This window comes from Triturus cristatus, chromosome 6 (genome assembly GCF_964204655.1).
Source record: "Triturus cristatus chromosome 6, aTriCri1.1, whole genome shotgun sequence".
NCBI lineage: Eukaryota > Metazoa > Chordata > Amphibia > Caudata > Salamandridae > Triturus > Triturus cristatus.
Genome location: NC_140589.1, coordinates 1,244,091,164 through 1,244,117,628, shown reverse-complemented (window position 1 = coordinate 1,244,117,628; position 26,465 = coordinate 1,244,091,164). Strand labels below are relative to the sequence as shown.

The 26,465-nt window shown below is 43.4% G+C and overlaps 1 protein-coding gene and 1 pseudogene across 1 annotated transcript in view; one reads left to right on the top strand and one right to left on the bottom strand.

Annotated features, from left to right (window-relative positions):
- The window catches only part of TTC27 (tetratricopeptide repeat domain 27), a 1,631,130-nt gene that overhangs the window by 732,504 nt on the left and 872,161 nt on the right, over positions 1–26,465 (bottom strand). The gene's annotated exons all lie outside the window — the stretch shown is intronic.
- On the top strand, positions 18,967–19,657 carry LOC146821252 (acyl-coenzyme A amino acid N-acyltransferase 1-like; annotated as a pseudogene).

Below are 26,465 nucleotides of genomic sequence, written 5' to 3'. Positions count from 1 at the left end.
GCATTTTGAGCAGTTGCTGATTGGAGGGTGGTTGTGGACAAAAAATGTGCAAGATTATTCTCAAGTTATTAGTGGGGAACACTGACAGTTTGGTGATGTTGCTTTTTGTCATCCGCCAGCATTTTGATCCACACAAGAGTGTGGACAGAATGCAATTCTGGTAGAGCCTCAAGCTTAGTGTTGTTTGTACTGAGATGACCTCCACACACAGCATTCTGAAGGCATTCCTGGCCTTGTTGAGTCTGCTCTTTATGTCACTATCTGCCCGTTTATCATGTCAGATAGTACTGCCTATGTCTGTGAATGAACTCTTCATTCATGGCTAGGTCCTCTCCATCCACCTTGACTGGTGCAGCGCTTGGGATGTTGAGTGGCATGACTTCTAATTTCTTTGTGTTGGTTTTCAGCCACACTTGCTGTACATAGATGTTGAGGCGAGACACTTTTTCCTGCATATGCTGGTGTGGGAGAGGGAACAAGGCTAGGTCATTAGCATAGTCAAGGACCTTCAGTAAAGAGAATAAGAGCCATCTGATGCCCCAGGCTTGCTTTTCTGTTGTGTGTTGCATCACCCAGTCCTTGACTAGGTTGAAGAGTAACGCTGACATCATGCATCCCTGTCTCACTCCGGTTTTGACTTTGAAGTTATACTCATTAACTTTCAACTTCCAAGTAACATTATATAATAGAAGCTCTTGATAATGAGAACTATCTGCTATGGAATGCCATAGGCTCTCAGTATATGCCAGAGGCTGACAGGGTGAATGCTGTCTAAAGCTTTCTCAAAAATCAATGAAGCTGATGTATAGTTGTCTCTGCCACTCTGTGCACTGTTCTATGAAGTTTCGTAGAGTAAGGATATAATCAACACACTCTCCAGCCTTGCGCAACCCAGCCTGTTATTTTCCTAACTGCTTCTCCGCACCATCAGAAATGCGATGTTTAATGACTTTCACCAGGAATTTACTCAGGATTGACAGAAGGACGATTCCACATCAGTTGTTACAGTTGGTTAATGCTCCCTTCTTTGGAATCTTTACGATGATGTCTTGGTTCCAGTCGTCTGGTACTTTCTTTCCTAAAAAAAACGATGTAAACAGTGGTCAGAGGATCTTGTCTGATGTTTCAAGGTCTGCCTTGAACATTTTTACATTCAGGTTGTCTTGGCCAGGAGTTCAACCATTCTTGAGAGACTGGATGGCAGTGATAATTTCTTGTTTCTGTGGTACGGAGGTGTTCATATCCAAGTCTGTCTCTTCTTCTTGGATGTCCGCTTTGCTTGTTATTACTGGTCTGTTCAAGACTTCTTTGAAGTGATTTCTCCAGCGTTTTTCCTACTTTTTCTCTACTTGAGTAGTCTGTCTTGCTTGTCCGTGATAGGGATGTTGTATGCTGCTTTGCTGGCAAAGTTATTCATGTATACCCACTTGTCTGCTCGTCATTCTTTTGACTGCTCAATTGCTTCTATGTACTGCTGCTTCCACTTCTTCTGCAGCCTCTTAGATTTGGCGTCCATGAGTTTCTTTTTTGCTGCCCTCTTCTATTCAATAGGTTGACATAAGTCTTGTCTTATCCATTGTTTCCGTAGCTTGGTCCCCAGGCATGTGTTACTGCTCTTCACATACATTGAAGAGACCTGTTGACATTTCTTAAGCTCTTCCGCCAATACTAAAAGAAGGCTAAAAAGATTTGGAACTGGGGCTCATCTCCACTGAGTTATCTTTCTTCATATACCTATTTGGGAGTCTGGCTAACTGACAGGTGTTCACCAAGAAATCAATCGTCCATTTTAAAACAACAAAGGAGTCATTTAATCCTAACACTATGCAGATTGTATGCACAATTACAGAGCGCCTCTGTCAAATTGATCTTAAAAGTGACCGAGGTTGAATTTGTATCTGTGTCAACGTTTGGACTAAAAGCCTTTCTGACAAAAGATGCAGCCATTCTGGATTTGCTACAGTGTAATGTGCTCAGGAATTGTTTTCATTTACTATAGCCACTCACATATTACGTCTTCAATTTAGGCTATACATGCCACACTTGTCCTGCAAAGCATCCTTAGCGAAATATCACCATCTGACTAGAAACGCAAATCAAGGCTCCTTAAAAGCTCTTTTGAATCCAGTGAGGAACACTCTCAAAATGCCAAGCCCTGGGCTGAGTAATTATACGTCTGGGCTAATAACCGTCAACATTTTTTTAATATCTACCATAAAATCCCATTTGGTGCTATCCCATGCTGGAGATTTTGTCGAATAAAAACAATTTAGACATGCTGACACGCTAAATGAATCTTACAACACAGTAAGCAATATTTAAAATAATCTTTAAGTATGTCAAGCAGACAACATTATTCGAATGCGTTTTATGTTATTCCCAATAAGACAATCCAAATCACTGAGTAATAAATGTCCGGATATTCAAAACTGCAACCTCTGTAATTACAGAAAGGACTCAATTCCACACCACAATTGTTTTTTAAACAACATTTTCGACATAATGGAATTTGAAGGTACAGCGATGAATAAAAGTATTGTCTAAACACGGGGTACATAACAGAGTTTTGCCGTACTTACAATCCCATACATATCTCTTTAAAAAAAAACGCCTCACAATTTTTTCACTTTAACTGATGACTCATTTAAACATTTTAGAATTGCAGTATTGTTTTGTTTAAATTTTTTTCTAGATCACATTAAATCGCGTAGGTATCACAGAAGAATGATCTTAAACAAAGTAATTTATGTTGGGTTGTTTAACATAACCTGTTTTTAATGTTTAAACAGTAATAAGACTAGCACTTTGCACATCGCAAATGGAGTTAATCTTTGTTCAATTTTCTTTATCGAGTTGACTTAATTGATTTTGTTAAAATATGTGGAAACACCGTGTGAACAATCATGCTAAATGACAAAATTATGTATACAATTAGTTTTATTACTGTAATGTTTAGAATGGCTTTAATTAAAAATATACAATAGAAATGACTTACTGGCGGATGAGCATTTGGTTTTCTTACATTCAGACCCGGAACCTCATATGTAGGGCTCTATATGGTATTAAAACATCTGGGGTACATAATCATGTTGTAGAGTGTGACCCTTCACTACAAATTAAGTGGTAATTCCTTTTAGTGGTTCCGATCTTGGTAAAATAATTTTATGACAAATTCCACATTTTCCTTTTTCACTACTTACAATTTGTGAGACTTTTAAATTATGTTGTCCACCTCGTAACAGACAGCCACTAAGGTTAGTACATCCTAGATAATTTCAAATTATATCAAATTGGCTTTATACAGTTAAATAACCACATTACCGGTTTAGAGGAAAACCTTATGTTTGATGAAAATTGCCATTGGAGCTGGGGGCTGTATTGCCAAAGCAAATGGGAGTTGAATGAGAGGACAGCTTCATCAAGCTCACTTCCATAGCAAGAATACATTAAATATTAGAGATAACTCGTACTACAACCATCAGTTTGACATTTAGATGGACCATCAATCTTTTGAAAGCAGGACTAATTCCGATCTCTTCTATGATGGCAAAAATAAAACTCCATTAATTTGAGCCAAATGGTTTTGAGTCATGAATTCAGAATTATGGACAAAGAGTCATCAATATATTTATTTAGGACCACGCTTTGTCATGCTGGATCTGTCAGTTCACTAAATACTGTGAATCATCATTTCCTGTTTTTTTAGATCGTGCCTAGAGTCAGTGTGCATGTGCTGCTCCGCGAGGCATGCTGTTATTGCAGTATGTACTTGTAGCCTCACCTACTATTACCCATATGTGTCATTGTTCTTCATAAATGCTGACTTCTGATTGGTTAATAGGCTTGTTAGTCCCTCCTTAGTACCGCCTTGTCTGCATTTGTAACCTCCCAGACTGCCCCTTTTACTTAGGTTGTTACACATATGCTTTAATTAGAGTCTGGGAGCACTATTTTCTTAATTGGCTTTCTTCTGTTCTTGCTGTTGCAGGCAGGATATTCTCTCTCATTCACTCTCTCATTCTCTCTCTGCTTTAAAAAAAATGTAAGCAGCATGGCCACCTCAGATGGGATATTGGCTGATGTGATTTTCTTTTACCTGAACATGGGTGCGCTTGTTTTGTTATAGTGGATTTCAGCTGTCCATTGATGTCACCACGGCCGTCCGACTTTAAACACATAATTGCTCATATTTCAAGCAGATGTGTACTGTTTCGCTTAGGTAGTTTATGATGCTCACTAGGGACCTCTAGGAGCAGCTTGCGGTATTGCACCTAGACATGCTGTGCTGATGCCTTGCTCACTAGGGACTTCTAGGAGCAGCTTGCGGTACTGCACCTAGCCATGCAGTGCTGGTGCATTGCTCACTAGGGTCCTCTAGGAGCAGCTTGCGTTACTGCACCGAGGCATGCAGTGCTGGTGCCTTACTCACTAGGGACCTCTAGGAGCAGCTTGCAGTACTGCACCCAGACATGCAGTGCTGGTGCCTTGCTCACTAGGGACCTCTAGAAGCAGCTTGCGGTACTGAACTGAGACATACAATGCTGGTTCCTGGGTCACTACGCAAGCATTTGCAATGCACTAGGTCGCGCATTACTGAAAGTATGAGCTATTGGTGTTGCATTATTATTTGCAATGCCAATACCTCAAACTATCAGTAATGTGAGACCTATTGCATTGCAAATGCTTGTTTTTAAAGTAGCCGAAGCCGGGCAGCCAGCAATCAACTGGTTTAGTTCCTTTATATCTGAAAGAACACAAAGTCCATCTGAGTTCCTTTTCTACCTTCATCTGTGACTTCAGACAGTGATGTCCTTTTGGGTTCCCCCTTATCTCTTGTTTTGTTCAATGTCTATGTTGTTTGCTGACTCAAAAGTTAAAGTGCAGTTGAATGTGGGTGACACACAAGTGTATATTCAGGTTTCTAATAAATAACATACCATTCACACTCTCCAAGAAGTTCTATCCAAGAGCCAAGTATTGCTGCACCAAAGTCAGTGACAAAAAGTAAATTAACCTTTTTCTGTCAGAAACCTTACAGAGTCCCCAGGTATGTCCACCTTCCACAACTATTGGGGCAAATTCCATCTCTTGCTTCCTCCATGAAACTCCTGGATGTTCCTTAAAACAGCACAATGCATTTAGAACATCAAATATGAGCGGCAGTGGGATGTATCAGCAAAGTAATCTTAAACCCAACTTTCCCATTATGTTTGAGATCATAGAGGCCTGGCAGGGAGAGTTATGGTTTATTACAGGCTAGATCATTTCATTAAATGCCAAAATGTGATGGGAGGAATGCTTGCAAAGAGTCTGACCACTGGTAATGACTCAGTAGCATGCCAACCCATCATTTTTTTACCACCATGCCACTTCAGCTTGAACGCAGCCATATAAAATCAGTCTTGGCCCTGATCCACTCAGAACCGTCCAGCCCGAACTGATCACAAAATTGTATTAGAATCACTGTTTATTGTGGATTGTTCACTGAATACCACATATCAAACTTAGGACTATATGTAAAGTATAAAAACTATACATTTTCCTATTCTATATGAACTGAGGAGTCTACTGGTGAAAGCCAGACCTCCCTTGCGATGACTGACTGGCCGACAGAACACAGCTTGAATATAATGTTCGTCAGATTTTAAGCATTATTTTCCAAACTATGGTATTTCCCTCCATGCAGGAACATATTCCTTATCAAGGCGTGTATGGGTATCAAACGTGTCAGTTTTCAATGGGCTCAGGGTGCCAATGTAGTGCGTTTAGGAGATGAAAAACCTGCTTTTTACTAGCTGGCATTTGTGGTAACATAGATGGTACACTGGCAGTTTGGACTCCAATACTATGCGTTCCCTTGACTGAAATAGTTAAGAGGACCTAGTCTGCTGGTCAGAAAATGGGTGATAATTGTTCCACCGATTGGGAACGAGCCATCTCAAAATATTAGCAATACCTCAGAATCCATAATGGAAGGGGCATTCCACGTCAGATGTTGCTGTTGTAGCTTTGTCTCTCACAGATGAGTTATACACTGGAAAAGGGAGATGGGCACAGAACACATATTTTCATGTGTTAGTAAGTAGCAATACTATTGGTTTTCCCTTTTACACTGCCATCTTTTAACAAGTCAGATGCTGCCAGCTAGAAATTGCTCAAGCAGGTTGGTGGCACACAAATACCTCTTTTCTGCTCCGCTGTACCTTTTATGGATCCAGCTTATGCATTGACAATACTAATCTATACCAGCCTTCGCAGGAGAAAGGAATGACCAGCATCTACAACATGCACGGTCCACAAATGTTTTTAACAGCAACTTCATCTTGGGGCACATAATACAAAGAACCCCAACATGGGTTCCCTACCCATATGCACAAGACCCATGTGTCCCCCCAACTTGGAAGGAGCAAGGTGTAGGACAGTGCAGATTGTAACCATGAATCACCAACACTTTACACCACGCCTGCATTTAACAAGTTTTCTACACTGAACTATGACCAGCTGTACCCAGCTTCTAGGGTCTCCATACCCTGGTAAGTAGTGACAGAAGTCTTCCCACTAGGGCTAGGAATACACTTAGTGCGTACAACAATACATTATTTTCAGGAGCATCTTTTAAGGACGTGCACAACATGAGATTCTATGGAGAGGGAAGAAAGGGTGGGCTTGCCAGAAGGACAAAATTGAGAGAATAAATGACAAAAGAGGCAGCCATACATCCCTTTCTGTAACCCACCTTTGTCTTTCGGTTAGACTGCATTGTAAAATAGCTAGAGGCACGATTGTTGCCTAAATTTGGGACAACTGCATGGCAACAATCATTTGCAGAGTGCATGCCGTAACAAAAAAAAAGTAAGGCACTTATTTTTTCAGACAACATAATTTGTCACAAGCACTGTTCTGTTTCTTGAACCGAAATGTAGGTACATATTAGCAGGCCCACCATTCTTGGTGTGTTTTTTGGCAGTACTCTGAAACTGCTGCCAGGTCTGCTTAGTGCCAAAAAGGTTAGTCATGTAAATTACCCAAGGACCTTGAACCAACACAAATGATTTTAATTGCGATTAGGAGACTGTAAATCAGAGTCCGCTTCAGTAATGTTTCCAAGCGCTTGTCATCAGCTGATTTCCGTGTAAGTTCTGTTGCTTGCCTGCTAGCTGGCTTTATATTAATAGGTGCGCCTCCCCTCCAAGCGAGCTACAGCATCCCGCGTTGCTGAATTGTAAGCCCCAGTCATTCATTACCTCTCTGTAATCGTGTTAAAGAGAACATCATTTTGGGATAATTGTTTCCAAATTACATAAATGTCAGCTGTGGGATGCTCTAAAACAAAAAAATAACAAAATACGTTGTTTAATAATACACGTAATTAAATACGGAGGGTTTATATTGCATGAAAATAAATGCAAATATTGGATGCTACGTAATATCGCGGAACTATGGCAGGCCTCTGTAAATTATGAGTCTATAATGCCATTAAGTGACATCACAATCAATGAAGCATAAAGTGAAGTGGTGAAAAGGCCAGAACTCAGAGATGTAATTTATATTTTAGGTACAATAGTTCATTTCACTCTACCCCATTCCGCCCCACTCTACTGTACGACACGCTACTCGACTCTAATACACTCCAGCTTACGCCATTCCACTATATTCTACGACATGCCATTATACTTTACGCATTCCACTCTACGCTACCCCATTGTATGCCACTCCACTCTGTGCACTCCACTCTACAGTATTCCATTGTACACCACTCCACTGTGTGCCATTCCACACTCCACTGTATTCAACAAAAGAGTTATGCTGTTCCTCTGAAATGAGAGTCAGATACAGGGAATATAAATCAACCTGACCAGAGTGGTTCAAGGTTGGGAATCCATTTTATTGGATTATTATGCCCTCACACACCCTGTCGGGTGTCATGTTTCATAATCGGGCTGCTCCTCGTCGGGTCGGCGGTGCAATACCAGACGGCCTCCCTATAGGGGGGGGGGGGGGGGGGGGAGGCACTTTAGCGGAGTTCTTTTTCCAACAGCTGTTTGGTGAAGTGGTGGTGAGGGACCTGGTGTGTGTAGATGAATGTGTATTTGTGTATTTGAAGTGAATGTAAAATAGGGTTGGGAGGACCTGCGACAACAACTTTAATCAAAAGGGTCTCCTACCCTAAGCAAAAACAAGAGATATAAGGCGCTAGGCTAAGGTTATGTCTCAGGTTATGGCGCTCTTATAGGTAGTAGGTCAACATGTTTCTCGCCAAATGAATAGTCTGCGGGCGATTCATCAGGACCAAACAATGGGGTATACTATCTACACCTAAAACTAAAATGGTGTTATGGCTGCACACTCACATCAACCATACGACTAGTTTGGCAGATACCTGGTAGTACTGGAACTACCCAGAACTGTGGACTAACCAGATATCACAGTACTCGGTAGGTTATAAACACAAGGGGTTCCTCATGTGTTTTGTGCCAGTAGCACGAAGTCTGTAGACCTACCCACTTCTACCGGGCAGCAAATATTGGATGCTACGTAATATCACGGAACTTTGGCAGGCCTCTGTAAATTATGAGTTTATAATGCCATTAAGTGACATCACAATCAATGAGGCAGAAAGTGAAGTGGTGAAAAGGCCAGAACTCAGTGATGTAATTTATATTTTAGGTACAATAGTTCATTTCACTCTACCCCATTCCGCCCCACTCTACTGTACGACACGCTACTCGACTCTAATACACTCCAGTTTACGCCATTCCACTATATTCTACGACATGCCATTATACTTTACGCATTCCACTCTACGGTACCCCATTGTATGCCACTCCACTCTGCGCACTCCACTCTACAGTATTCCATTGTACACCACTCCACTCTGTGCCATTCCACACTCCACTGTATGCCACTCAATGGTATTCCACTGTATGCCACTCCACACCACTCCACTGTATGCTATTCCACTCTGTGCCACCGTACTCTACACTATTCCAATCTACCCCACGCCACACCACACCACACCAATCCACTGTACACTATTCCACTCTACGCCACCCCTCTCTACACTATTCCACTCTATGCCACTCCATTTCATGCTATTCCACTGTACTTCATTCACTCCAGTCTACACCACTCCAAGCTACACTATTCAACTGCACACCACTCCACTCTGTCACTTCACTGTACGGTATTCCACTGTACAACAGTGTACTCCAGTCTATGTGAGTGTACACTACTCTACTTTACTCTATGCCACTATACAGCCTTCTCCTCCACTCTGTGCAACTCCCTCTATGCGACTCCACCCACTTAATTGCACTCTACTCTATGACATATAACTCCACTCTACTCCAACTCTACACCACTCTATGCCACTCCACTCAACAACACTAACGCATTATGTGCCACTCCACTCTATGATACGCCAGTTCACTCCACTGTATGACATGACACTCCACTCTATGAAACTTTTACTCCACTGTAGGGTATGTCGGTCCACTTTACTCCACCCCACTCTACAACATAACGCTCCACTCTAAGACACTTTACTCCACTCTATGCTACGCCATTCCACAAAACCTTACCCCACTTTATGCGGCTGTACGACCCTCAACTCTACACCACTCCACTCTATGACACTCTGCTATATTCAATTCTACTCCACAAGACTCAACTCCACTCTTTGCCCCGAAATTCTACTGTACAAGACTTTATTTCTCTCTAGGCCCCTACACCCCCCTGTACAACAAGCTACTATACAAGACTTTCCAACACTCTACGACACACCACTAAACTCCACTGTACAGCATGGCACTCCAACTTCTGACAGTTTACTTGACTCTACACTACTCCACTCTGCTGCACTCCATGCCACTCTACGACATGCTACTCCACTGTACACTATGCCAGTCCACTCTACTGTGCTACACAACACTACACTCTACAATACTGTCCTCCACTGTACTGTAGGACACTCCACTTAACAACACTTCATTCGACAACACTGAACTCTATGATTTGAAACACATTTTTATTTTAAAGAAACATGGAAATTGTTAGACCCGACAGCCTTAGGGTGGTCCTCCCCCAACTTTGTACCTACTTCCCTCCATTTGTCTGGCCTTGTTTTTGCTGGCTTTAGGACTCTGTACACTTTACCACTGCTAACCAGTGCTGAAGTGCTTGTGCTCTCTCCCCTAAACATGGTAATGTTTGTTTAAACCCAACTGGTATATTTAATTTACTAATAAATACTTAGTAAAGTGCACTACATGTGCCTAGGGTCTGTAAATTAAATGAAACTGATCCAGCGGTGAACCAGCAACAGATACTACAATACCATATACTCACCTGGGCCCATAAACATACATTCACACTCACAGGCCGGTAAAACCGCTGGAGTCAAGGTTGGAGTTGTTTCTTACTCTAAGATTAGTTACCTATCATTCCTAACTAATCTTTCACTGATCAAAAAGTTCTTTCCTCTGGTCAATGGACCATTAGTTGAACTAGTTGATGGTGAAATGACGATTTTTTCTCTTTGCATTGAAATGACCACAGACTCGGGAACATTTTAAAAGCTTTATCTAAATTAATTTCATGTGAACCATTCAAAGTACAGCACAGTCTCCGTCACTCTCAGGAAGGAAAATTCAATCAATCAATCAAATGTCATACTCAACAATGACGTTGCTCGGAGAGGATAGACAGAAAAGTACATCTGCACATTCATGAAAAGATAATTACCTAGGATGGTGTGAAAACCAACCCCCTGGCCAAGGAGCTGGGAAGGGTCCACCTGGAAAGATCAGGCAACAAAGGCTTCAGGACAGGAATCAGGACAGGATACATGACCTCTCTAGCACCGAGGCTTGCGTAGCACCCCTCTCTGACACACTGTTCCTCCTCGAAATTCTTCTGCGATCTTCGAAATTATTTAAGTTTAGGTAAATGGTTCTGCAATCGATTCTTCATCAGCATTCGCTCGTCACTCCGACAGCATCTCGAGCTCTGCAGCATTCAGCAAATCTCCGTCTGACTAACTAAGACTACCTCAATTATACCCTACAATATTCATGTACCACCCATTAATGTTGCAATATCATAAAAATAATATTTCTGATTGGACAGGCAAGGGGGGAATGATCATCACAACATGCTTATTTTCCAATTTTGTCTTTCAGTTCATTGTTCAAAGATCCCACCCCTTAATTTTTATTCATAACTTTTTATTCCTACCCGTATTCACATTTTATTAGATACAAAAGTATAAACTTCATGCGTTCCCATTCATTTTCATAGGACTTTAGTACTGGTTCCCAGTGTATGTATCATTTTCGTCCTAGTTGTGTGTTCAAGAGTCACATCACTTTTTCCGGCTCACTCATACCGCGCATGTGCAGAGATCAGGTGGGTTACAAACTCCAGATTCTTATGAGAGGCCCAAAAGTATACTAATAGAAAAGTCAAAAGAAACAAATATTAATTGTTTCACTGTATACCACCTATCTCTACTCTAACCCCATTTACTAATAAATGCTTTCCCCGCATTAGCATTAGTAAAACAGCTTGGTTTAGTTTCAGCAGAGCAGATGCTTAGCATGTGAGCTTTCATGTGGCCATTTTAAAAGCGTCTGCGCAGGCGCAAGAAATTCCATCCTAGCGACAGCTCGTCATATTGCGTAGATGCAGTTGACGCATGTGCATTACAGTTTCCCCCGTTAGCGGCCATTTTAGAATTTCACTCAAGTTACTTGTTAGTAAGACACGTAGGCAAGCTTCTCTTTCTTTTTATGTCAAGTGTGATGCGTATTAATTCTACACAATACCTAGTTAACATAAGGTTATGAGTTAAATGAGAGGATTGCTTCCAAGCAAGTCTCTTTTCTACGAGTCCTTGCTCCATCAATACTAGTGGGCCTGCAGAATTCATTCTGCCACCCACTTAAGTATCCCTCTAACCATGGCTCAGGCCTGCCATTGCAGAGCATCTAGGTGCAGCTTTACACAGCTACCTCGACCTGTCAAGGTAAACCTATTTCCAAGCCCAAACCTTCACTTTTTATACATATAAGTCACCCATAAGGTAGGCCCTATATGACCTACAGGGCAGGGTGCAATGTATAAAAAGGCAGGACATTTATATTTATGTTTTACAGGTCTTGGTAGTGGAAAAACTCCCAATTTAATTTTCACTGCTGCAAGGCCTATCTCTCTTACAGGATAATACTAGGATTACCTTATTACAAATTTTAGGTGTAGTTCCCAATTGTGAAGAGATAGACTTTTCAAGTTTGGTGTCACTGGACTCACAATTTAAAATCACAACTTATGGTGAAGTTGGATTTTAAAATAGATGTTTGGCAATTGTCACTTTTAAGAAAGTTGACATTTACTTACTTTAGCCATTTGGTGCCTTCTGTCTGTCTCTGTTCAGTCTAGGTTGGGTGGCAGCTGGGCTTGTTGTATTCCCTCTAGACAGCCACTCACAAAGAGAGCTTAGGTGTGTCTTGATGGGTCATCATGGGAGATGGGAGGGAGGAACTGGACACTGCCTCAAACTTACACCTGAATAGGTTGTGCCCTGACCACACACAAAGGGCATACCCCACTGTAGTGAGTTTGGATCCAGGGCAAGAGGGGACGACCTCTGTGCACTTCAAAGATTTCTTTGAAGGCTTCCCCACTGAAAAGGCACAACTGGGTATAAGTACTGGATCTCTGACACAATGAGTTTAGTACACTTCTGGACCTGTGAAGACTCTGCCAGGAAGAACTGTTTTGCTGCTGAAAGGATTGGCACTCTGCTGGACTGCTCCTTTGCTGAGCTGCCTACTGCCTGGGTGAGAAGAACTGGACCTGCATCACTTGAACCCAGAGTGACTACAAGGGCTTGCCTCTTGTTCTAAGTTTTAGGGACATCAAAGACTTCAACTCATCCTGCTACAACACCTGGACTGTGCTTGCTGAAAATGTGCCCTGTCAAGTGATGCCTAGCCTGGGCCCTTGGAAGTGGGTATAAAATGTTCTACAACCAGAACCCATGCATCCTCATTGAAACCGGTGCATCTTTGCCTTTTCAAGAGTCAGAACCAGAGCATCCTCGTCGCTGCGTGGAGTGCACCCAGCACTTTGCCTTTGGAATCGATGCATTGCCTACTGGGGGAGCAGCAGCTGTGCATCACATTCGGAACCGACGCATCGCCGCCGCTTCTGAGTAGAGGAAATCGGCATCTGGTCCACTGTGTGGCTTGACACTGACGCATTGCTTCAACTGCAACTCACATCTTCGTCGACGACGCCACATCCCGGATCAAGGTACTGTGGCTCAGCAGGCCCCTGTATCCGGCCAACGCTCCATTGCGGTCAGCGAGAACCTTTGAATTTGCCCCGGTCCAGTGCGACCAGATATACCATTTAAGCACTTATTCCTTCTAAGCGCAATTTTACATTTATTCTTTGAAAATTCATATCCCGACTTCTACTTTTTTATTGTTGTTTTGGTCTTTCTTTATTTAAAAAATTGAGATCTATTTCTCTAACCTGGTGTTGAGTCTTTTTGTGGTGTTTTCACTGTGTTAATGTTTGAATTGTTGCACAAATACTTTACAAATTGCCTCTTAAGTTAAGCCTGACTGCTCTGTGCTAAGCTACCAGAGGGTGAGCACAGGATAATTTAGAGTGTGTTGTAACTTACACTGACTATGACTGTGGTTCCTACTTGGACAGGGTGCATACCTCTGCCAATCAGAAACCCAATTTCTAACAGAAATTCAATGAAAAAATAAACATATGTAGTTATATATATGCTATAAAAATATAACATACATATATACATCATATATTATACATATATGTATACATATATGGTGTATATATATGTAATATATATTATATACATATAATGAAGATTTGCCATAAATATTTAAAAAGTATTATATTATAATTGGGGTTGGTGAGAGAGGTGGTAACTGATGCTTAATTAATGGGGTAGTCTGTATTGGTAGATATCTCTCTAGCGAACCATTCAAAAGAGAAGGTGTTCTGGCTATTTTACAAGAGAGATGATTTACACAGATGAGTGTAACGTTCTTTAGGATCCTTCAGATGTAAAAGTATCAGTTAATCACTGTAGTGAGTGCTTGGTTTCAGTGAAAGCAAGAATGTATAGGTCTTTATTATGTGGTAGCGCTGGGGCAGCTTCCTCGGCAACTGCAGATCATTTTATTAATGCAGTTTAGACAGTTATTTTTATTCAGGACAAACTTGATTGTAAGAAATCTAATGCCCCTCAGTTTTGTGTAAGAAATAGATCATGAATTATTCCTTGTTTGTGCTGGCCCCTGAATTGTATTAATTTGTTGCAGCATAACTGTGAGTTCTTCATAGTGTTTTTATTCCGTAGAATAGTCCTGCGATTTGTGGACAGCAGGAATTGATGTCAAGATGATTTCTACCTAGTCTATGGCATCAAGAAAGTTGTATTCATTTATATCTCTCAACGTAGTGTTGGGCTCTGTGTTGTGAGTGATGGTGGATGTTATAGGGAGTTCACTGGGTGGGACCTGCAGAGGTATGTTATATCAAGATTGGCAGGATCAAGTTGATGAGAATCACAATTGAGGAACCTGCATCTTGTAGACACTTCGGCATGACAGCCATTGTCTGATTTGAGTAATATCTCTATCTGAATGATGAGATCTATCCTGTAGGTGTAAGAGTATTTATTAGTACAGGTGACGGGAAGGATCTGGTTTGTTTTTACAGCCCTCATTCTAATGGTGGCTGTTAGGTCGTTTGCAGGCTGTGTTCTGGTGCACAGGAGGGAGAAAATTGATTTTCCATGATAACTTGAGGGCTTTTTCAAAAGTGTCAATTTAAGTATTATCTTCCACTTTCATACAGGTACAATCACATCGGTGGGAAAATATATGCCAGGATGGTAAGAGACCAAGTTACAATTCCACAGTATTCTGTGAGCAGATATTTTAAGTTGGGAGTTCTGGAGAATTTGTGTGTATAACAGTACAGGTGAGTGAGGGGGAACACTTTTGAAGGACACCACTTACTTTTGCAGAAGGGGATGGGAGATAATGACTAGCATAAGAGGTGATGTCTGGAAGTTAAAGATTCTTATGAAAATATTAAATTAATGTATATAAATTACTCCATAAACTTTCCGATTATTATAGATGCTTAACATGTCGGAGGTTATTGTTGGCTTTCTTAAAAATTGCGAGAAAGTTTCAGAAAGTATGTGTTTATGCAACAGTATTTTTTAAAAACTTAGTGGAACCATTTCTGATGTTGTTAGATCTGCAATTTAAAATAAACCTTAGGGTGGGCGATGAGCACATTATGTTTCAAGCATTTAGTATCATTTGTGGCTAATCCTAAGAGGTACACTCTTGTTGACACCTTACTATTAGTGTTCGTTATACAAATGGGAAGTTTTGAAGTGGATCCTTGCATAGCAGTCATGGTGTCAACTTATGAGGGGGAAGGGTAGACCAGCAATTCTATACAAGTAATATCTAAAACAGCATCAGGTGAATGTGTGTATCTGCAGGTTTCTTGTTTGGGAGTTCCTTTTTGCATCGTAAAGGTTTTCTATGTACTCAGATTATACATTGCACTGCACCCTTAACACAGTGCTCTTGCTGGTAACATGACATACAATTGATGAGTCCGCCAGCATGATCCCTGTATGCCCCGATGTCCAACAATGCTACGGTGGGTGCCTTGGTACTCCAATAGACACCTACCGTTTGCACCAGCGATCACGAGAGTCAAAATAGTTTCCAACTGCCTAATCTTACTTTGTGAACACAAATGAATACATAGGAAGTCATGTGCATAGGAACCAGGAGGGTAAGGGAAGGAAATGGTTTATCACCTTATGTCTCTTAATTTTGGTGGGTGCATTATGGAGAAAGCTCTGAGCAAGATTTCTAGGAGTATCATAATGGGTGAATTATAAAACAAAAAAATCCAGGACTGGCCCCTGCAGAATCTTTCTGTCCCCACACTGCTCAGAAGTGTCCAAGATAGAATAGCTCTGACACAATCACCTCAACTGCAAGTTTGTTGTACAATTCTGCCACTGGGACAGAGCACTATTGGAACAGGAGTTGCAATTAGATTTCTGCACGGAGTGATTTTCCAATTTACAGATTTCGTTAGGTGAAGCCTGCCAACATTTTAAAGTTAAAGTGTAGGGTCTTCATGCAAACGTCCAGTACCACTCGGGGAGGTAAGTTCCTTATTTCATGCTAGGCCCTTAGGTTACTTCAACAGCAGGTAACTCGAGTTAGCGCTCCATCCTCCCTCCAACAGTCTCTATTGCCAAGCTTCCACTGCTGACCACACACCAACATTCTATTATATCATTCACTCTCAGCATTCTAGAACCAGCTCAAACACACAGGGGGCAGGGACATATAGGATACTGAAAACAGGGTCAGTAAATAATGGGAGATGGAGATTTTAGAGCAGCACCTCAATCTACATGTTTTGTTCCATTTTAAAGACAAAACTTAGAATTGCAGTTATTTATTGCATCGGACAAATAACGAACCAGGGTATTGTTATTGACTGGAGGTGATAAATAACGATGCAACTGCAAAGTCCCCATAATTGAGACAGATATTTGTTTCAAGCCCTTGCTGGTTCAAACGGCCCAGATGGCATTGCTGCCAGTAGATCCAACAATTGGTGTGAAGTGAGTATTTATGGGTTGTTAGACTATGAAAACAGCGCTGTTTGTTACCATTTAAGAAACATAAGAAAACACAGAGACATATTGCAGAGGGTCATATACAGACACACCAAAGGACTCAAACAACAATATAGATCAAATTGTCTTGAAGGAGTCAATGGTAATAAAATCCAAAGACAACACACATGTTGGCTGGAAGACCTGTGAAAAATTGTGGCAAAAGTATAATTCAGAAGAGACAGAATCAAGATTTTGACTGCTGCTTTCTTGGTCTGGCTTGACAGTGATGCTGATGGCAGACAATTATGTGAGCATTACTAGAGGGGGGGCTTTTGCACCGCCCACATGTTGAGAGCCAGAAGTATTTTTTGATTGGGCAAAAGTTATGTGCTTCCACAAAAAAAGGGCTTGCCCTCCACACAGCTGTTTGATCATTTTGTGTATCCAGCAGTCTGAGACTGCACTTTCAGGCTCACACAGATGACATTGTAATGCTATTAAAGTGTCATAGATAACAAGGAAATGTATATTGTTTTTTTTCTGGCAGGAGCACTGATGGGAGGAGGATAGTTATTAACCTACAAGGAATTTTATGTCTGATTTGACAGTGCAACTATCACCTGACCATTTCACCTACACCAATATTATTCTACAGTTCTTGGTTCCACACAAATACACATTAATTCCCATGCTATTTACTTGTAATGCTTTACATTGCCATACAACATTCTTGTAAAACCAGACCTATTGACATTGGCAATGCTTGTTTGAAATATTATTTGAGCGCTCAAAGGCAATCTTTTAAACTAAACTGGACAGTCTGAGCCACACTGGTATGGTCAGATAAGTTTAGCAGCAACTCTGAGGCCCAGGACCGCTCTTCAGTGTCAATATTCATCGAATTTCAAGTGAATAGGATCACAAGATAGGTCAGCCTAGGTAGAGGGCATTGTCAAAGACATCTGATTCTTGCCCTGGAGTATACGATTGTTTAATTGATGCAATCTTATTGCTTTAGGATACCTTGTAGTATCACCTGGACCATACAGTACCTTCCTCAGGCCTATACGGCTGCTACAGTGTGACTATTCTGCTGTCAGTTCCTATTAGTGTTGGAGCAGGACCTATGTTGTTCAAGCTTCACCCAGAAACACGTTGCTAGCGTCACAGGATCTGTACAATGCAATCTTCCTGCACTGCTTTCTCAGATCTTCAGAACCCATGCTAGCACTTACTTCCAACAGCAGTAACTTCTTGGTGCTAGACGCCATACTTTGAACTGATCGCTACTTTGCGAAGTATTTTTTCTTTTTCACTATTCTTCTTTAAATATCTTTGTGCTTATACATGATAAAGGAATTTGCTGGCTTATGTAGTAAGGACACTTGAATTTTGGATTGCTTCAGTACCAGCGCATCGTGTCTGCCCATACCCCTGCCTCACCCCCCCCCCCCCCTTTAGAATTTTAGTGTTCTGCATTTCAACATTTCCATTTCAGGCGCTCTTTTTATTTCATTCTAACCTCATCTTGACAACTCGCTCTCATTTAATTTATTCTATTTCATTAGAGGGAGATGAAAAAATGAGAATCCATCCTTGTAGTACAGCCTTCCTAAAGTAGCTATTCAACTGAAAAGTGGCCTTAATATCACAAATGTATTTCAATTCTAATATCCTTTCTACTACACATTACAGTAGATAGATGACTCTAATTTTTGTACTCAGCATGTCAAAGAAGTAACCTGTGTGTGCTACCTCTGAGGCCTGTGTACTTGGAAAGGGTCATACTGTGATTGTTCACCATCTGATAAATGTGTCTGAATTTGGCCGACACATTCAAAGGGTTACCCCCTTCTGACTATAATATAATTTTCAGCATTCATCCGGAATAATTAAACGTAACAAGTGGGCGTTGTTTAGAGGAAGAGTGAATATTTAGAGCTGGGTTCTCTAAAGTCGGTCCTGGAGGGCCGGATCCATGCCAGATTTTTAAGATAACTACATTTAACGAAATTGGGATATAAAAAATCTGGCATGGATCTGGCCTCCAGGTGAGACTTTGTAGAACCCTAATTTAAAGCGTATGGGGGACTGGAGTAGCTGCCATTTGTTTTGCAGCAGACCCGCTGTAGGTAACAACATACACACGCCCAGGCTGTGAATTGCTTCATCCATGATTCAGGTCAACGTACCCCCGAGGTCTCCCTCCACAAGGAACATATACGAATCCATGTCACTGACTACACCCAAATCTACTTGTGATTCTTCAGACATCTGTGAAAGATGACAAGGACTATGCATTCCAATCCAAGCCAGGCAAACTACTGAGGGGACGCCTCCAATGATGTGGACCTGGAGCGTGCTGTGGCCAATGGTGGTCCTTACCAAGCGGAGCTGCCAATGGGGCTCTTCTGGGTCCTCTAATCAGTCAAGCCATTCTTATAGTTGGACTTCACGCGATGGTATGAACAGCCACTTCTGGATTACAGTGGAAGATTAGGACTCAATACAGATGGCACCTGTCCCTGATGCACTACCACTGGCTAACCGAACAGTGGTAAGGTGGTTTGTGGTACCTGGGGTATAGCAGATACAGATTATGGAGGGTACCGTTTTTCTTCAGGAGTGGGTCTTTCCCTTGGAGCGATTGATATGTTTGGCAGAGCTGGTGTAGTACTTCAGTGCCCTGTTGGCCAGCTGACACTTTGCCTCCCTCTCTCTCTTTGGCCTACTTTGGATATGATGACATGCCAAACATCTTGACCGAGGTTACCTGGAGTACTCTAAAGAAACAGCAGAGTTTTAATAAAACATTAAAAGGTCCTAGCCCATAGTTGGGTCCTAGCAGTGTCGAATGATGCAGAGATTGCCTTGACAATGGCTACAATCCTGAAGCTGGTGAAGGCCACTGTGTGCATTGATGGAAACCGCAGTAGGAATTAAATCCCTTTGTAGGGTACTCTTGCCACTCATGTTAGGGCACTTCCAATTAGCTGCACATGGCAGTGCCCGCCAAAGGATTTCAAAACTAATTGTGTGATGCACACATTGGCTACTCCTCTACAAGACAGAGTGCACTACATCGCTCTGGGTTAGCATCCTATGTTCCCATGTGCCCCGCTACCCCTCCATATCACTGTATGATCTGCTACCAGAATATTGTCAATGTATACATGCAGGGGTGTATCTGTCCGTGCACTTGATTAGAATAATTATTATTGTACTCTCTACAACTTGTGGCAATTCTTGATTAAATGCCAATAAAGAAATTTTCAAAAATTGAAACCCGTTACCCCTACAAAGACCTGCGCATGCCTAACAAACCATAAAATACTAAGAGGATTTGCTGGATGTGATTCTGAGACTGGTGGACCCTCGAGCACCTGAATGCCAGAAAGACATGATTCCTGTCACATTCTATTTGCTGCCGGCTGTGTAGACAGGAACTTGAATAGTACGGTGTATGCTGAGGTGGCAATGGAAAGACAGAGACAGCTTGGAAGAAAAAATGGTTGTGTTCAATTTTACAACACAAAAATGTGATCGACGGAAATCAGCCAGTCCTCTATTTAAGGCCTCACATAATATCCTACAGAAGTATCTTTTAGCTATTAGAGGAGACACCTCACCAGTCGTGTGACAGCACGCTTCATCAGAGGTGACTCTTCTCATTCAGGTAGCCAAGTACCACCCAAATAGGCTCAACCAAAATTGGGAGCTTGTGATAAAATGTTCTTTTGGACAATTGCAGAGTTCCTGCTAAAAACGACTATGGGTAAACTCAAGTTTTTCATTTATTTAGTGGGTACCCATGCCACTATTAAAACCAAGTCTAGGCAACTTGATTTTAGAGGAAACATGTAGTAGACATTACTTTCGGATGTACAAACCACTGTGTTTCATTTACACATCCAGAATTGGTTTTTAACAGTGACATGGGTACCTGCTACATAAACTACAAGTCTGCTGTATCAGGCGATATATATACTTTTCTAATTGGCAGATAGTTTATATTCTTTATAAATCACCTGTGGCTGAAATCAGTCAATATGGTAAGAAAAGATTTTTGGAAGAAAATATAAATTGCTCGCAATATTTTGGTACAGGGAAGTAAATAAAGATGATAAATTAGTAATCAAATATATTTGTGCCAAATGGGAAAGGCAGGCGCATATTTCTCTAGATAGAAGCGGCTGGCAGAGTTATTTTAACTATGGGTCCTCGCTTTAAGTAGAGCTGATTTCCACAGAATGATCTTTATAGTTTTAAATCTATTTTATTGAAAGAACACCATCAGCGATACAAAAGCTTAGCGCCTACAACCCTGCGGGCCGGCTTGCTACTACACAATGATATCAACAAGGCAAAGCTAAACGAAAGTCAGAGCTTACATTCCCAACTTTAAACACAGCATGCCGCCTACAACCCATCCGGGCCGGCCGCGTCTGATAAAATGGAGAAAGGGGAATGAACTGGCAAATAAGTTTAGTAGCCGATGAACAAGACACTCAGGGTGCCCTGCGTCCCTGTCCCCAAGGTGTGCCCCACTAAGGTCTATAAGTTCCAGTATGTGCTCCGTACATCGGTGTGAATCTTTCTTGAATTTCAAAAGAAACAGAACACTCAAAGCAATCCTGACCGGGTATGCTATCTCAGCCATACGTGCATAGGGTATGCAACTACACAAGTCAATGTAGAAATGCATGTCCACACCCGGGCATGCACCTCCGCTAGTTAACCAACCCAATGCGAAACAAAGGCTAATATACCCCTAAAAGAAAAGAAAACCTACCCCCCCCCCGCCCCCACCAATCCCCCCCGTTCCATGTCCACTCTACAGCTCCCCTGGACCCCCTAATGTGGCTCCCTCACTCCTCCGTCGCTGATGTGTCCGCTAGGCGTAACAAACGTAGGTAACGTGGGCAGGTGACTTCTCGGAATTCAGTAGCCAAAAGAGCTAGAAATGGCTGCCACAACTCCCGATACTTGGCGCCCTCACCCGCCATGGTCAACGTAAGTTTCTCCATTCCAAGGACGTACCACAAATGGTACAGCCAACCCGTGAAGGTCGGGACGGTGGGGGAACGCCAGTGAATAAGAATGTTCTGTATCGCAGACCCCAGCGCTATTGCCATTTGCCGACCCCTGCATGATCGAAGCGTGTACGTTAAGGGGTTGGGAAGACGAAGCAAGATGTACACTGGGAATCGAGGCAGCACAGTGTTAAAATGTTTATCTACCTCATCAAGCACCTGCGTCCAATAAGGCTGAATGTGTTCACACTCCCACAACAGAATGATCTTTTTTAATGGTTGGATGCTGTACTATACTCCCACAAGACTGAACAAGATGTTCTCTAAAATTAGCAGTTGATGGCCTAGATGTGGTTAAGAAGGGGATTGGGAACATGTGTTTTGGTGGTGTCCAAATTCTGAAAACATATTTTTCTGACCGTTACTATCAGGTTTGGGCAAATTATTAAACCAACATCATTAACCGCATTGCTTGACCTAACATCGTCAACATTTTTTAGATAATGAAGGTTGATATTTCATTTTTTTATCTACTCTGACTGCCCAATCTTTAATAACTAAGCTTTGGAATAATGTCGTAAGCCCCTTCATAAACAAAGTGAACGAATAAAATAGAGAAAATTAGTAAAAGGAAATGTTGGTAACATGTTCGTTTAAATAAAATGTACAGCCGGGGTTGACACTCCTATTACCCCTGCCCTCCAGTGACACTTTACCTGTCACAGGTGGTGGAGGACGTGGTGGTGGTGGGCGTGGTGGTGATGGACATGGTGGTGGACATGGTGGTGATGGACATGGTGGTGGATGTGGTGGTGGACGTGGATGTGGTGGAAGGTGGATGTGGTGAAGGTGGACGTGGTGGTGATGGCGGACGTGGTGGTGGACGTGGTAGTGGTGGCGGACGTGGTGGTGGATGTGGTGGTGGGGGACGTGGTGGTGGTGGACAAGGTCATGGTGGTGGACGTGGTGAATGTGGTGGTGGACGTGTTGGTGGTGGACGTGTTGGTGGTGGACGTGTTGGTGGTGGACGTGTTGGTGGTGGACGTGGTGGTGGTGGACGTGGTGGTGGTGGTGGACGTGGTGGTGGTGGACGTGGTGGATGTGGTAGTGGACGTGGATGTGGTGGTGGACGGGTTGGTGGTGGATGTGGTGGACGTGGTGGTGGACATGGTGGTGGTGGTGGACATGGTGGTGGTGGTGGACATGGTGGTGGACATGGTGGTGGTGGATGTTTTGGTGTTGGACATGGTGGTGGTGGATGTGGTGGACGTGGTGGTGGTGGACATGGTGGTGGACGTGCTGGTGGTGGTGGACGTAGTAGTGGTGGACGTGGTAGTGGTGGACGTAGTGGTGGACGTGTGGTGGTGGACGTGGTGGTGGATGTGGTGGTGGTGGTGGACGTGGTGTGGTGGACGTGGTGTGGTGGATGTGGTGTGGTGGATGTGGTGGACGTGGTGGTGGTAGTGGATGAGGTGGTGGTGGACATGGTGGTTGTGGTGGACATGGTGGTGGACGTGGTGGTGGACATGGTGGTGGACATGGTGGTGGACATGGTGGTGGACGTGGTGGTGGACGTGGTGGACGTAGTGGTGGTGGTGGACATGGTGGTGGTGGTGGACATGGTGGTGGTGTTTGTGGTGTTGGTGGACGTGGACCTGCTGGTGGACGTGGACGTGGTGGTGGATGTGGTGGTGGACATGGTGGTGGACATGGTGGATGTGGTGGTGGACATGGTGGTGGACCTGGTGGTGGTGGAGGACATTGTGGTGGTGAACGTGGTGGTGGACGTGGTGGTGGTGGACATGGTGGTGGACGTGGTGGTGGACGTGGTGGTGGACATTGTGGTGGATATGGTGGTGGTGGTGGAGGACGTGGTGGTGGAGGACGTGGACATGGGGGACGTGTGGTGGTGGACATGGTGGTGGTGGACATGGTGGTGCTGGACGTGGTGGTGGACCTGGTGGTGGTGGACGTGTTGGTGGTGGACGTGGTGGACATGGACAAGCTCTGGTAATTTCTCTGTGGTTGGCTCTATGGTATCTTTCCTCCATAAATGGAAGAAATTGTTGATTGTTATTTTGAAATCATAGCAGATAAAGTACTGCCACTACTTGAGTTATTCAAGCATTTTAGGCCCCGCAGCCATTAGTAGGAAAGTGACATGCAAACATAATGCAATGCAGTAAAATGAAATGTGATGGGACACTTTGGAGAGAGAGCTGTGCACGAGGGAAAACTTATAATGTGATATTTTATGGCTCAGTAGTATCTGCCTTATATTGAGGCTATTGTTAATTGTCGTTACAAAGAACATTGTAAGACGAATTGCTGTTCCTGTGTGACATGCGACCTGCGACAATAAAGAGAGAGAGTGCGAGCGAAAGAGAGTGAGGGGGGAATGAAAAAAAAAGCGCGGCCCGCGCTGTGTTCAATCACTGTGAATGACTAATGCTGGAACGCAAACAAGCAGCAGCTGTTTTAAAGCACACTCATGGTTGTGCTGGCCTCCACCTTGAGGGAGGGAGCAGCAGCGGCGCCGCCAAAGCCATATGTTTTCAATTAGAACGCGCGCCGCTGCTCGCTCCCGCAAGGTGGATGCCAGCACAAGGACGAGTGTGCTTGAAAAAGAGCAGACTGATTACTAAAGGCCCTCCTAGAGCAGCGCATGTGTACTGCCTAGGCGAGACCTAAAAACATTGGCAGTAAACCATGTTCACACCCTCTCAGCGGTGCATTAAATATTCCCGGCCACCAGATGTCCCTTTACACAGGAAACAAGCAGCATGCGCAGTAACTAAGCTTTGTTCAAACCATGCACACCTGCTCTTATTCCTCTAATACAGATTTGGGCAGAAATAGCTTACGACCACACGTGGTTTTCTAGGATCCACTGCTCTTGGAGTAACCTGGCAGGACTTATCCTGCGACAACCGTCTAGAGCAGTGGTACTTAACCTTTGGATTTCTGCAGACCCAAATGAATCACGACTGGAAGCCAGAGACCCCACCTCCCCTCAAAGTCATTTCTATGATTTGAACCTCAACAATAATTAATACACAAAAATATACAAATTAGTCCATTCTGTATTACCTCAGCAAAAAATACGAGGGTGACTACACACGCTATAAGACCTAGGTCATGTTCACAGATCCATAATCCTGTGAAATCAGAGCTCTCAGCAGAAGCGGTGGGACACAACTACTAACTGGATTGACATTGGCCTCAGACAGACATAGGAGAGCAATCGAGTTTGACAGGGACAATGCTGGAGACGATTAGCTGTCTTTGGGTCAAAAGGTGCCTAAGACAGTGATTGCATAAAATGTAGAAGACCAGGTGCTCATTAGGAGCACATGCTGTCTACTGGGAAGTGGTACTGCGCCTTTGGAAATATTTAAACACTGTTGAAAAGTGCAGGCATGACCTCTTTACAAGAAGTGTAGGTACTTCAGAATCTGTAAGTGCTTAACCATGTAAAGCCAGGGGCGTAACACAGGCCCCCGCACCCAGCACTTACTTTATGCTCGCTGTAGCCTCTTTAACCCCTTCGCCGCGGGGGTAATTCCCCCGCGGCGCGGGGGCGGGGGGGCAGCAGCGGTGGCACTGTGCTCGTGACGAGAGGCACAGTGGAGCTGTGCTCATGACGAGCTGAGCTCTTCACGACTCCGCCCACTAATTGATTCTCCCGCACAGGCGGGGAATCAATTGCGCGTGGGCGGAGCGCTACCGTTATGACGAGCTCAGCTCGTCATGAGCACAGCTCCACTGTGCCTTATGACGAGCTGGGCTCGTCATAAGCACAGAAGGGGTTAATAAATTAGCGCTTTGGTATTTTTCCGGGGTCAGCTGTGAGTCTGCAGCAGCTGGGTAGTGGGTACTGCCAGAGCCTCCCAGGTCCAGATTAAGGAGAGGTTGTGATATCCTGACACCTTATCGTGACTCCTTTGGTGCTGGCTGGGATCTTGGCCCAGCTTCCCATTCCTGACTTTATTGCTACCCAAAGCAGGCTGTAGGAATTCATAAGTATTTCGACTTCTTTGACCTTTGTGGACATGAGGACTTGTGCTCGGTCCCTTGACTGCTGCTACAGTCCCAGGATCCTCTGTCTAACTCGTCCTGCAGCAGTCACAGAAGTCTAACGCTTGGAGAGGAGGCTTCTCGTGCACACTCTGTAAGTGGCCTATATTTGTATTTAGATGGAGCAAAATTATATTTGATTAAGTAAAAGACAAGAATGGTTTTGTGCAGTTCATATCATAATCACGAAGAAAGAAGAGGAACGGTGAAAAAAAATATTTGCTTAGGATCACACAGTTTGGTTAAGTTGGGAAGTCGGGATTACACATTGTGCAATTTAGCCACTAAACAGGGCTTTTCCCCGAGCTTCAGAGACGTGTGGTAGGACTGCAGCAGAGACAGGGGTCCAGTGCAGCAAAGACGGGTGAAGGCTGAGACAGGTGCAGGCTGACTGCAGCAGAGACAGGAGTCCAGTGCAGCAGAGACAAGTGCGGGGTGACTCCAGCAGAGACACGGGTGCAGTGCGGCAGAGACAGTGGTCCAGGGCAGAAGAGACAGGGGTCCAGTGCAGCAGAGATCGGGGTGGGGTGACTGCAGCAGAGACAGGGGTGCAGTGCAGCAGTGATAGGGGTCCAGTGCAGCAGAGACAGGGGTGGGGTGACTGCAACAGAGACAGGGGTCCAGTGCAGCAGAGACTGGGG